The sequence below is a fragment of the Ursus maritimus genome, unplaced genomic scaffold, assembly GCF_017311325.1.
Source record: "Ursus maritimus isolate PB19 unplaced genomic scaffold, ASM1731132v1 scaffold_6, whole genome shotgun sequence".
NCBI lineage: Eukaryota > Metazoa > Chordata > Mammalia > Carnivora > Ursidae > Ursus > Ursus maritimus.
The window spans coordinates 8,370,717-8,385,753 of record NW_024426774.1 but is presented as its reverse complement, the minus strand read 5'-3'; positions in this window follow the sequence as shown (position 1 = coordinate 8,385,753).

The window sequence follows — 15,037 nt, the reverse complement described above, 5'->3', positions numbered from 1 at the left end:
TGCATGGCCTCGCCTGCAGGAAGGTGTGGTTGGGGACCCAGCCTGGCTGGTGGGTGCAGCAGAAGTGATGTGCTCACGCGGTCTCCAGTGCCCTGGCCACTTGCCCCAGCCACCAGGTCAGTGGAGGGAGGGGGAGCTCCCAGGTGGAGAGAAGGCAGGGCCCAGGACACCTGCGCAGAGCAGGCTCCCCCTTCCCTCCAGCGACCTACAGGACTTAAGAGAGAAATGCACTTGCGGAGCGTCAGGCTACTGATGCCGTAGGGCCAGGCAGCCAGCGACTAGCCTCTTCTGTTACTCGAGGTGGCCTCCACTCCTGCCTTGGTCGTGTTCAGCTCTCTTCTCTGCCCCACTCCCGTTTCTCCCAGGCATGGTCCAGCGGCACACGTCAGGAGCAGGAGGAGGCCTGGCTCAGCTGCTGGAGGAGGAAGCACACAGGTGCTTCCGGCTACGAGAACTACCCATGGCGGGGGTGTGGGGGGGTGGCAGACGCATCCAGGAGGGACTTCTGACGCAGAGCTCCGGGCGGGCCCCCCTTCCCCCACACATGTGCAGCCTCACTGCGCAGCCCTCTGCTGACCCGCGTTGGCACAGAGGGGTGCTGCCGCATGCCCCAGCACAAGCCTTCATTTCAGCAATGCCCTCAAGTGTGTTGAATTCCCACAGTGTGTGATGGAGGAGAGGCACGAATCACCACCAGTTTATGGATGGGGGGAGCCTGGCTCAGGGAAGCCGGCTACTTGCTGCTGCCTCAGTTTCCTACAGCTGCTGTGAACAAGTCAGCACAGACGCACTGGCTATAAACAACACCGATTTATTCCCTCCCATCCCTGGAGGTCAAGAGTCCTAAAACTCAGGGCTGCATTCCTTGTAAAGGCTCCAGGGGAGAATCCATCTCCTCAGCTTTCCCAGCTGCCAGAAGTGCCCACACTCTGTGGCTCCCCGTCCCCTTCTCAGGTCACTCTGACCTCTGCTTCTTTCCTCTCCTTCTGACTGCCCCTGCCTCAACACCCCTGACTTAATCACACCTGCAAAGCCCCCTTTGTCACATGAGAAGGTGCATTCACAGGTGCTGGGGTTGAGGACGTGGGCATCTTTGGGACCATTGCTCCTCCTGCCACGTCCAAGTAGAGGAAGTGGTGGAGGAAAGTCTGAGCCTGCTGGTCTCCAGTCTTTCTGCTCTACAACGACAGCTCCTTTGAGGAGGCAAGTCCTCAGATACCGGTAATCATGGAGAAAAGTGAGGTGTCCTTGGCGCACATCTGGTTGAATTCTGGTGTGTTAGCAAACGGAAGCGTTCTTGCTACAGAGCCATGTAGGAAAGGCCACCAGGGCAGGAATGATAGGTTTCTGCACATAATTTGGCATCCTGTTCTTGCTGCTGCCATGGAGAGTAGAAAACCACGCATGCGATCCACTCAAAATCAGTGGGCTTTAGAGAACTACACAGAGCACATTAATATTTAATCAGTAAACTATGACAGGCTGTGTATTATGCCTGGACAGCCTGGCCTTCTGTGAGCGGCCTAAAGCAAGCGTCTTATGTAATACCTGATCCGTTGTCGCTCCAACTACTGAAGCGAAAAAAATCAAAATTCTGGAAGCAGCTAACTTTGAAAGAGACTGAGCTGTGTGGAGGTGAATTCCATGGTGGTACTGGACCCATATTGACGGTGGTGCCCACAGAGGATTCCTGGAGGCTGCTTTCCAGGATCCGGCGACCCGACTTGGGCACCTGCTCAGGACAGACTTGGATTAGATCTGTATTCCTCGTGGTCCGGCTTGTTTTCCCAGCTCAAATGCGATCTAACCCACTGTTTAACAATCTATTATTTTTGCCATTCAAGGTTAGTGTTTTGAAAAACTATGCATTTTAAAGTTTAACCATGTCAGTGGTATTTTAAGCTAAACTCCTTATTTTGTCTTTTACCACTAATGACTAATGATTTACCACTAATGATTAACTTTATAGGTTTCGAAATACTAAAACCTTCCCAACCATCCCTTGAAGCCCTGCATTAAAGGGAATTTAATCATTACTCAGGAAACAAGAAATGGAGCTTCTGTATTAGAAGCTAATAGCTAAAAGTAAACATTCTTATCAATAAAGCACAGAAAACAGTTATTGGACACTGTAATTGTCTTGTTTTTCTATTGTATTTTATTCTTTCTTACTGTGTGAAACTTAAGCAAATATTAACCTGCCTGTTCTTATATTCAAGTAAGATACAGATTATTAATGTACCCTAAAAATCTGCCATGTCCTGTTTTCTTTGAAAAGGAGGGAAAAGTTCTGAACGATGCCTGTAACCATGCACGTGACACACTGAACAGAGAATCCAAACTGGATGATATTGGTTCTCAGGTTTGCAGATTCTTTGTTATCTACGTCAGAAATATCTCTCCTCTGTCCACTGCCACTCAGGTAGGAAGCAGCAGCAGGAATGGCAGTACTGTGTGCACACGGCCACCGGCCATCAACTTTCCCCCACGCTGCTGGCGTCTCCTTCCTAATGCACCTGTCTGAGGATGTCCCTCCACACCCCTCCTCTGCATCTGCAGGTCAAAGTCCAAGATCCTTCCATGGTCAACCAAGGCCCTTGACTGGGTTCTCACCAGCACTTCCCATAGGAAGTCCTCTGTTCCCACTTACCATCTGACATAATGACGACATCAGAGTCCATATAATTTCCCAAATACAGTGAACTGGGCCACATCTTCATGTCTGTGAACATCTATTTTCACGATCTACCTCGTTCTTTCCTTGTTGTTCATCTAACGGAGTCTTCTTAGTTATCGTGCAAAATCCAGTCCATTTGGAAGTTATTTTGATAAGGCTTGTATGATATTGGAGCGAAAACATGAAAAAATGTACACAGGACTGTATTTGTTTACCTGTCTGCTCACTACCTGAGGTATAACCAACTAAAGAGCAGGGATTTTTCCTGCCTCATTACCACATACAGTGTCTGAAATATTGCAGGGTCTCAAAAGTCAAATTAAAACATGGCGACACAGTAAAGAAAGAGCAGAAAATTACTGAAATTATTCTTCAATACAGTATAACTGAAGTGTGGCCTCTCTGGAACCCTTCCTCCACAAAGCCACTAGAATGAACGTAGAGTTAGCACCTGTGTGTGCATGAACCTCACAAGTACAACACAAACATAATTACGTCCTGTCCTGCTTAGACCGCGATCCTTTGATGAGAAGGAGCATTTCTATTTCTTTTTGCCCATCTTTATCCTTTGTCAAGGAGAAAAATGTCTTGAAATGTTTTACTAGGTTGGCAGGCTCAGCCTAGGCCAGTCTCAGGCTTTGCTCGTCTGTATAGTGTAATGTACAGTTTAGTATAATGCCTTGACATCTAAGTACGCTGCCAACTCACCAGTTAAATGCGCTGAACGCCATTCTGTTGAAAGGTAAGATAGAGCAGAGCTCTGTCATTTTGTTCGGCAAGGAGCCTGGAGCAGTAAAAAGTCAGCTCTCCAAAGAGTTGTTGACAATTACTGAGGGGACTCTACAATAAGACTATTTCTTGGTCATGGATTCACTCAGGATCTGATAAAGACTAAAGGCTTCCTCTTCTAAAAAGTGCAGAGACTCACACAATTATGCACAAATTTTCTGGAGGATCATACATTTTGTAAAGCACATCCCTATCACCCCCAGAAAATGCTTCGCTCCCAGATGGAGAACCACCATGGCTGAGAGTAAAGATTATGCCTGGAATCCTCCATGCCATGGACTTGGCATTCTGGCCCTGCCTACCTTGAGTTCCATCCTTTACTCTGATTCCCCCTTCATGGTCCCATGTCTGCTCCCATTGCAAGGTAGGGCCGAATCCCTCCCCGCACCCACTTGCTTGGCCAGCCTCCCACCCAGTCAGGCTGAACCAGCTTCAATGTCCCAGCACACTATAGTGACTCTGGGCTCTGTACTTTGAGGAGCTGGGTACCACAAATATCATCAGTCTAATCAAGCGTGTCTCCATCTCTCTCTTGTTGAAACCACCATTCTTTCATTGAGGAAAGGTGACTAGCTTGAGGTCATGCACCCTACGGCCAAATGACCTTGGGTCTGACTGAATTCAGGCTCCACACCTGCTACAGGTGAGCCCAGACTTGTGACATGTCTTTTACAGAATCCAAGTTCCCACTGAAATCCAGTGGTGCTGACACTTGGTGTGCAGATCTGTGCTGAGGATCAGAGGAGATAATATGCATTGCAACATGCCCATCATAGCCCAGGCACACCACAGGGCCTTTGCATGTCAGTTTCCTGCCCTCACGGACAGAAGGGTGCTATATCCTTATGTCGTGTCTAGAGCAGATTTTCTAACCTTTCTGGATTGGGCATCTTTTCAACAAAAAATAAAATAAAATAAATTTTAAAAACAGTGAATGATCCTCTATTTAGATATCAGTATATATATTATATACACACTATTGTGTACTGACAAATCATAATAATTGTGGAACACACATACTAATAAAACACTTAAAGTTAAAATTACTTATTATATTTATAAACAGTACAAATCTTTTTTCTTCTGAAATGTATTAAGAATTTTTTTTGAAGTGAGAGAACTATCTTTAAATATGACTTATTATTTTTTTAAATCTTGCCTGTCACTTCATGAGAGAGCAATTTCAAGCTCTATTTCTTACTTCAATTTATATTGATACTTTCTCTTAAGACCTGTCATAGTTGAAAAGACACCTCACAAAGAAACATTCATCTCAAATGAAAGAAGAGTAACTTCTATATTGCCTACTGCAATGAAAGCATGATACTTATTTTCCCATTATGACTATAGGTTATGCCAAGATTTTTATTGAAATTCAACTAATCAATTTCTGTTGATCTCAGATGCCACAAGTTGCTCTTACAAACCACCAGAAGGTGTTAAATATATATATTTAAACAAATGGATTCAAACACACTGAATGCTTTTAATAATCTTTAAAATTGTTTAAGAATTTTTGTTTTCAAATTCTTTATTTTTAAAGACTTAATTTATTTGAGAGAGAGGGAGAGAGCATGAGCTGGAGTGGGGGAGGGGGCAGAGGGAGAGAGTAGGGCTCCATCCCAGGACCCTGGAATCATGACCTGAGCCAAAGGCAGATGCTTAACTGACTGAGCCACCCAGACGCCCCTTGTTCCCAAATTCTTGAAGTGGGTAAATCTGAGAGCTTTTACTAAGTTTCAAATATTACTTATAGCAAAATTTTAAAACTCGTATCACAATGACAGTTTCTAAGCATCCATTTTCAGAGTGTTCTCCCCATAGTCCAAAGTTTCTTTCTAAAGAGAGTCCCACTAATTGTTATCATTATCTTTACTTTCAAGCAGGATTAAATATATTAATTTTTCGAAGGATATCTGCTGGCACCATGCTTCTCTAGCCATTATTCTCATCCATAAGTAACAGATTTGGAGCATGGATCCTTTTGTAAAAGAACAATCTATCTCCCCTTTAAGATTGACAACCTGTTTAGAAGTTTACTATAGAAACACCTTTGTGGAGCAAATGATTTTCACAGTTGTGTCCTACTTCATCACAAAATACTATAAAATGTTGCAATATAAATTATAAATCCATTTGTGGAGGGCCCCATAAACTGTATTATGGAGCAAAATGCCAAAAGCCAACGGAAGCATGAAGTTCTTAATTTAAGCCCCTGCATTTTGGACTGCTCATTCATCTGTGGAATATCATGCATGACACGCTGACATCTGCTGATGTCACGGGAATGATATCTGGAAAAGCTCATGGTGTCTCTACTCATCTGCATGTTTTGTACCAAGAAAACTTAATATAGTTGTTAATTTTAATGCAAATAAGTTCGATATTTTTTATGTCTGAACACCTTGTGAACCTCTGAAACACAGGCATTCCACTTTGGACAGCAATGTCCTAAATTCCCAAATAAGGGTTCAAATTCCCCCAAGATGAGTTACTCCACCACAAAGAACCATTTTATAAATCAGAAAGATTGGCTGGTGCCTACCTGAGACACAAACGTAACTTATGGCTGCCACTGTTTATTATGAATAAAAGGCAAGATGAATAACTAAATTAACAAATCACACACACACACACACACACACACACAACACCAACCTGCGTGCGCTGCGTTGATCCCATCTAATTTAGCACCTGCACACCCTTGAATCTGAGCCCCACAAACGCTCTGCCGCACACGCTATATGATTGGTATGTAAGTCATGTAGATGGAACTACTATTGATCAGCAATATTGCTTCATGGCTAAGTCAGATATTTATCTTTTCCCTTCTCACTCCTTAACTTCCTCATCATCTATAATTAGTCTTGATAGTTAAAATGGCCCTAGTATCACATCCTGTGTTGTCATGGCTATAGTCAGGGTCATAGACAGGTCAACAAATGTTAAAACACAAAGATCTTGATATGCCTTTCTTTCCCTAAGGCTCTCAGTTGCACCACACTTCATTCTTAACCTTGGTGAAATTATTGCATGCTCTCTGCTAGGGCCCAGGTACCAAGTGGTCCAAGCAAGCAGAGACCCTTGGGCAGATATCCATTGCCTATCTGCTCTGAAGGGCATAGTAGGTTGATCATCTCTTCATTTTATTTAATTTTTTTAGAGATAGAGAGTGCGAGTGGGGGAGAGGGTCAGATGGAGAGGAAGAAGGACAGAATTTTAATCAGACTCCCCACTGAGCACAGAGACTAACATGGGGCTCGATCTCAGGACCTTGAGATCATGACCTGAGACAAAATTAAGAGTCAGATGTCCAACTGACTGAGCACCCCAGGTGTCCCCATTTCTCTATCTTTTGTGACAGGAATAAAGGGAACTACAGATGGTGGAGAATAAGGGATGGAAGTCAGGTTGGCTTTATATCCCATCAACTGGAACCTGGGACAGAAGAACGGAAACAGGTGAATTAAGTCAGTGGGACTCCTGTTTCCAACCAGGATGGAGTAACAGTGACCGAACTTTCCTTCTTACCAGAAACAACCAGCTGAACAGTTACACGAAGACACTGGGCATCGGACAGTGAAGGACAGTGATCTCTGAGAGACGGGCAGAGACGGGCAGAGACAGGCTCTGTGACCGCTCTGTCTGTCTGCTTTGAGAGTTCCTGGGCTTGGCTGCAGGAGCAGGGGCCCAGGGAGAGCTCAGCAGACTCTCCAAGTCAAGGAGATACTTCTGAGAGTTCAAGCAGACCAAGAAGGCCAGGTTCTCAGGACAGGAACCTGGAGAGAAGAGGGCCCATGAGGTCTGGTGCAGAGTTCCCAACAGAGTGACCATCAGCACCCGTCTGAGGAAACTACCTGAGGCTGGGAGAAGAACCACCTCAAATCCCTGCAGAACAGTATATGGTACCCACACGGGAGGGAATATTGCCTGTCCCCATCAGCTGGGTGTGGAACCTCGCAATTCACAGGCACTGGGTCGAGTATGCAGAAGATCTTGGCTCAAAAGCAAGGAATCATTAGTTATAGACTGAATATTGCTTAGACGTTGCCTGACAAATTTAAAAGCTAGCCCACAGTGTACCAAACTGTTTCCAAGTAACTTAACTACTTCCACGAGTAAAGCTCAGAAGTATTACTACGAATGAAGATAGATCTAGTGCTCAAAAAGGCAAAATTCAAAATATCTAGGACTCTGTTAATGACAAGGCATAGGGGCACCTGGGTCACTCAGTCCGTTAAGCGTCTGACTCTTGATTTCAGCTCAGGTCATGACCTCAGGGTCCTGAGATCGAGCCTCATGTCAGGAACCTTACTGGTTGTGGAGCCTGTTTAAGATTCTCCCTCTCCCTCTCCCTCTGCCCTTCCTCCCCACCTCCACTTGCTGCTCTTGCTATTAAAAAAAAAATTACCAGGCACAGAAAGAAGCAGGAAAATAAAATTCACAGTGAAGAGAAAAATCAATCAATCCAATCTTAGTTGTAGATCTGACACAGATGTGAGAATCTTCAGACAAGTACAATAAAACAATAATAATTGTAGGCTATATATTCAAAAAGTTAAATGGAGACAGAAGACTAATAACAACAACAACAACACCTAAATCCTGTTTCTACAAGTGGAATCTAGGACATCGGAGATGAAACATACACTGGATGGGATAAATGACAGGCTAGGCCTTGGAGAATTAAAGATTAGTGAATTTCAAGATGCAGTAATAGAAAGCATCCAAAATGAGATACACAGAGAAAAAAAAGAATTTAGGAACATAAACAAAACACCAGTTATTGGTGGAACAACGTCTAGTGACCTGATACACAAATAATCAGAGTAAATGAAGAGAAGGAGAGACACAGGATACCAAATAACATGACATAACATAAAATAATTGAAGGTAATGGCATAAAATGTCCAAATGTAATGAAAACTTTAAACCTACAGATTCAAAATAAATCAACAAAACTCAAGTACAAGAAACACGAAGAGAATAGCATACAGCAAACAGCCAAATTGCTCAAACCCAGTGATAAACAGGAACTCTTAAAAGCAGACAGAGGGGAAAAAAGACTGCTCTGTGTAAGGAAGCAAAGATAAGGAAGGTAACATTTATCATGAGAACAATGCAAGCAGGGAGGTGGTGGAGCTTGGTTCTTAAAGGAGAAACATCCTGTTAACCTAGAATTCATTACCCAGAGAAAGTACCTTTCAACACTGAAGGTAAAAGAAAGACTTTTTAAGGCATATAAAAGCAAGATAATATATATCATCAGCAGACTAACCCTGCAAGAAAAATTAAAGGAAGTCTTCCAGCAGAAGGAACAGATTGCCAGCTAACAGCTTGCCACAAAGTAACAGTGTCAGCCATGGTAACTCTATGGATAAAAACATAATATAGTTTTCTCATTATTTAAATCTCTAAAAATAAATGACAGATTAAATAGAAATAATAATGTGGTGTGTCCTCCACAACATAGGCAAAACTAAAATTTATGATCGTAGCAGCAAAGTCAAAGGAGCAGAACTGGAAGTACCTGCTGCAGGATTCTTGTGCTGTGTACGAAGGGGTATCATACCATTTATTGTAAACAGCAAAAGAAATAAAGTTCATTTTATAAAACTCAAGCAACAACTAAAATAACAACAACAGTTACAGCTAATAAGTCAATAGAGGAGACAAATAGAACTATATATATAAGTACTATATATATATAGTACTATATAAGTACTCAATCCAAAACGAGGCAAAATTAAGGACAAAAGAGAGAAGGAACAGATGGGATAAAGAGAAAACATAGCGCGATGGTCTACTTAGATCTAATGATACTAATAATCACGCTGAACGTATTACCTAAACATCCCAAGGAAAAGGCAGAAGTTGTTGAATCAGATAGAGCAAGACATTACTACGCTGCCCACAGAAACACGTCCTTATATATATAAAGACAAAATGTTGAAGAATGAAAATACATACCATGCTAATGCTAGTCAGAAGAAAGCAGGAGTAACTGTATCAATAACAAAAGCTTCAGAGACAGCACCATTGCCAGGGATAAACAAGGGAATTTTACAATGATAAATTAATAAAGAAGAGATAACAGTCTAATTACTTCCGCACCTAATAACTGACCTTTCAGATACATGGAGCACAACTAGATGAACCGCAAGGAGAAACAGACCCACTGTTATTTCAACACCCCCCCTGTTAGGACTCAGTAGACGGAATCGATGGAAACTCAGTAAAGATGTAGATTTGAACCACACTGTCAAGCAGCTAGACTTAACATTTATAGGACGCTCCACGCAACAGCAGCAAAATGTGTGTTCTTTTCACGTGCACACTGAATATTTACCCCAGCAGCCCAAATTCTGGGTCATAGAACAAGTCTCAGTGAATGCTAAGAGATTTAAGTCACACAAAGTCTGTTCTCTGCCCACAGTATAATTGGAATGAAGTCACTAGTAGAAAATTCTTTGTGAAATGCCCGAATGTTTGGAAATGAAATAATATACTTCTAAATAACCAATGGGTCAAAGAAAAAATAAAAGGAAGGGAAATTTGGAAGTTTTTTGAACTGGATGAACATGAGAAAAAGCCCACAATGTGCCATTTTGAGGGTTGCTGCTAAGGCAATAAGAAGAGGGGACTCGGAGCACCAGTGCACCAGGCAGAGAATAAGGATCAATGACTTCAACTTCCACCTGAAGCAACTAGAAAAGGAAGAGCCACTTAAACCAAAGTAAGTGGAAGGAAAGAAATTATAAAGATCAGAGAAGAAATCCATGAAATGAAAAACAGAAAAAAGTAGAGAAAATCAATAAACCAAAACCTTATTCTTTGAGAGGATTGATAAAATTGATGAATCTCTAATTAGGCTGATCATAAAAGAGAGAGACACAGAGAGAGAGACAGAAAAATAAAGGTGTGTGTGTGTGAGAGAGAGAGAGAGAGAAAGAGAGACAGAGAGAGGAGAGGGAAGGGAGAGGAGGAGAGGAGGGAGAGAGGGAAGAAGATGGGAGGGGGGAGGAAGAGTAAGGAGAAAAGGGAGGAGAGAGGGAAGGGGGGAAATTAAACCATCAGTATCAGGAGTAAGAGAGGGAAAATCAATACAGAATGTCACATATTAAAATATAATAAAACGCAATAAAGAAACATATGAACAACTTTAATCAATAAATTTAACAACTTAGATGAAGTAGAAAAAATTTCCTTGAAAGACACAAACCACCAAGTTCATTCAATAAGAAATGGATACCTTGGACAGCCTATATCTATTAAAAAAAAACCTCAGTATAATCAAGAACCCTCCCACAAAGACAACTCCAGGTCCAGATTCCTTCACTGGCAAATTGTACCAGATATTTAAGAAAGAAATAATACCAATTATACACAAACACTTTGGGACATTTGAAAGGAAGGGATAATTCTCAACTCATTACTAAATTCAAAAATCAGATAAAGGCATTATGAGATTAAAGAAATATAGAGCAACATCTATCATGAAGATACATATGAAAATTCTAAATAAAAATATAACATAAGGTATAGTACGTCATGACCAAATGGATTTAATCAAGTCTAGTTTAACATTTGAAAATCAAAGTAATTCATTATGTATAAACTAAAAAAGAAAATCCACAGTATCATCTCTAGAGGCAGAAAAATGTGACCCTACCCACCATGTAGTTTTGAGTGAAACATTTAGCAACCTAAGAATAAAAGAAATCTTCCCCAAGCCTGTAAAGGGCATCAACACAGAATTTACAACTTAATTTACTCCTACGATCAGGGATGAGACAGGATGTCCTGCATTAGCGCCGTTAATCAACATTATACTGGACATTGTAGCCAGCATAGGACAAAGTCATAAAAGAAATAAAAGGCAGATTGACAAAGAAAAAGTAAAACTGTCTTTATTTGCAGATGATGTGATGGCTATGTAGAAAATCTGATGAAGTCCACAAAAAAGCGACTAGAATGAATAAGTGAGTTTAGCAAGATTGCAAGGCACAAGTACAACGTTTAAAATTAGTTTTAATTCTATATACTGGTAATGCACATTCAGAAATTGAAATTAAAACTATAACTTATGATAACACCAAAAATGTTAAATATCTAGGTAGAAAATTGACAATAATGAGCAGGCCCTATACACTGAAAATTAAAAGAGACTGCTAGAAATTAAACAAGACCTACATCAGTGGAGAGCCGTCCAGTGCCTGGCCTTCAGAGTTTCAACACCATCTCAGTCTAAATCCTAGTGCTCACTGCCTATAGAAACCGACAAGCTGATTCTGAAATTCACATAGAAATGAAAAGGACCTATATTAGTCAAAGCAACTTTGCAAAAGAACAAAGTTGGAGAATTAAGACTCCCTGATTTCAAGACTTACTACAGCATGACAGTCATCAACACCGGCATAAAGGCCACGCAGTCCAGCAGAACAGAGCTCAGAGCCCAGGAACAGGCCCACACACGGAGACAACGGATTCTCGACAAAGACGAAAATGCATATTAACATAGAAAAAGGATGCTCTTTTCAACAAATAGGTTTGGAACAATTGGATAACCGTAATAAAAAATTAAATGAGTAGACACTGATCCATACCTAGCACCATATATAATTTTTTTTTACTTTGGGAACTTTATTATTTTTTTATAATAGTATTTTTTATTATATGATGTTAGTCACCATACAGTACATCCCTGGTTTTTGATGTAAAGTTCGATGATTCATTAGTTGCGTATAACACCCAGTGCACCATATATAAATTAACTCAAAACAGATCTTAAACCTAACTGTAAAATGTGAAACAGTAAAATTTCTAAAATAAAACAGAAGATCTTTATGACTTTGAGTTAGGCAAATATTTTTAGGTTCAATATCAAACATACAATCCATAAAAGGACATATTATTAATTTGCACATCATTAAAATTAAAAAGGTTTGTTATTCAAAAGGCACAGTTGAGAGGCTGATAAATAAGTCCCAGTCTGGGATGAAATATTTGCAAATCATATGACAGACTTGTATCTAGAACACACAAAGGATCTTACAACTCAGGAATAACAAGCAACTTCCCCAGTTTAAAGGGAAAAAATGGGCAAAGTGATTGAGCAGAGTCTTAACCAAAGAAGACATATGGATGGCAAAAAAGCACATGAAAAGATGCTCAACATCAGTAGACATTGGGGAAATTCAAATTAAAACCCCAGTGTGATATCCTACACACACCTGTTAGAATATAACAATCAAAAGACTGACCATGTAAAGTCTTGGGGAAGATGGGGAGGAGGTAGAGTGCTCACACATCACTGGCAGGAATGCAACTGATAGACTTTGGAAAACACTTTACAGTTTGTGAAAAAGTTAAACTTACACCTCCCACCATATGACCCAGTCATTCCACAACTAGGTATGAGAGCATATGTCCACACCGAGAGTTGCACATGAATATTCTATAGAATTTTAGTTTGAAATACTCAAAGTTCAAGTGACCCAAATATCCATCCTTCAAGGTGTGTTGATAAGTTGTGTAATACCCATGCAATGAGAAACGACCCAGCAGTACAAGTTAGTGCACTATGGACGCATAGAACAGGACACCTGCATCTCAAAATACCGACGTTCAGGGAAAGAACAGACAAAACGTACACACAGTAGAATACAATTTACATAAAATCCTAGAAAGTGCTGACTGGTCGCTAGGACAAAAGGCAGATCCAGGGCTGCCTGGGGAGGGGGCAGGGAGGAATGGGAGGGAGGGCTCTACGAAACCTTGTGGGAACTACCTTGACTGTGGTGATAGGTGGCTGTACACATTTTTCAGAACTTAGAGAATTAGGGGCACCTGGGTGGCTCAGTCAGTTAAGCATCTGCCTTCAGCTCAGGTTGTGACCCCAGCGTCCTGGGTTGGAGTCTGAGGTCAGCTTCCTTGCTCAGCGGGGAGTCTGCTTCTCCCTCTCCCTCTACTGCTCCCCCTGCTTGTGTTCTCTCTTCCTCTCTCTTACTGTCAAATAAATAAATAAAATATTTTTTAAAAGAACTTAATAGGGGCGCCTGGGTGACTCAGTCTGTTAAACATCTGCCTTTGGCTCAGGTCATGATCCCAGGGTCCTGGGATTGAGCCCGTGTCAGCCTCCCTGCTCAGTGGGGAGCCTGCTTCTCCTTCTCCTGCTCCCCCGGCTTGTGCCCAATCTCTCTCTCTGTATGAAATAGATAAATAAAATATTTTTTAAAAGAACTTACAGAATTATACACTTTAAATCTGCAGAGTTTATATGTATGATTATAATTCCATTGATCTACTAAAACAAGAGGGGTTGGCAAAGCAGAGTGAAGAGACAGCGCAACCACTCAGCTTCCCTCCAGACTCTGGTCTGCCTCCTCTCCTTTCAAAACCCAACAGATGGAGACAGTCAGTGCAAGAGCCAAGGTCAGCATCGTGAGCTGGACCCCCCGCACCTCCACCATCACTAATGTTTCTCGTCTGTAAGAGGTCATGTAAATTTCAAGACCAAGAGGCAGAGTCTTTCATTTCTTGGTATGAAAAAAGCATGAAAACTTGCACTTTGGCAAGGATCAATTTGGCTGAAATGGAAATGGTATTTCTTCTCTTTTCTTTTTTTCATTTTACTCAGGCCTTTATTTTTTTTAATTTATAATAGTTTTTTATTATATTATGTTAGTCACCATACAGTAGTACATCCCCAGTTTTTGATGTAAAGTTCCATGATTCATTACTTGCATATAACACCCAGTGCTCCATGCAATACGTGCCCTCCTTACTACCCATCACCGGTCTATCCCAATCCCCCACCTCCCTCCCTCTGAAGCCCTCAGTTTGTTTCCCAGAGTCCATAGTCTCTCATGGTTCATTCCTCCTTCTGTTTACCCCCCCCTTCATTCTTCCCTTCCTTCTACCGATCTTCCTATTTCTTATGTTCCATAAATGAGTGAAACCATATGATAATTGTCTTTCTCTGCTTGATTTATTTCGCTTAGCATTATCTCCTCCAGTCCCATCCATGTTGCTGCAAATGTTGTGAAATCGTTCTTTTTTGGTGCCTGAGTAATATTCCATTGTATATATGGACCACATCTTTTTTTTTTAAATAATTTTTATTTTGTTATATTAGTCACCATACAGCACATCCCTAGTTTTTGATGCAATCTTCCATGATTCATTATTTGCGTATAACACCCAGTGCACCATGCAATATGTGCCCTCCTTAATACCCATCACCGGCCTATCCCAATCCCCCACCTCCCTCCCCTCTGAAGCCCTCAGTTTATTTCCCAGAGTCCACAGTCTCTCATGGTTCATTCCCCCTTCTGTTTACCCCCCCCCCTTCATTCTTCCCTTCCTTCTCCTACCGATCTTCCTATTTCTTATGTTCCATAAATGAGTGAAACCATATGATAATTGTCTTTCTCTGCTTGACTTATTTCACTTAGCATAATCTCCTCCAGTCCCGTCCATGTTGCTGCAAATGTTGTGTAATCATCCTTTCTGATGGCTGAGTAATATTCCATTTTATATATGGACCACATCTTCTTAATCCAGTCATCT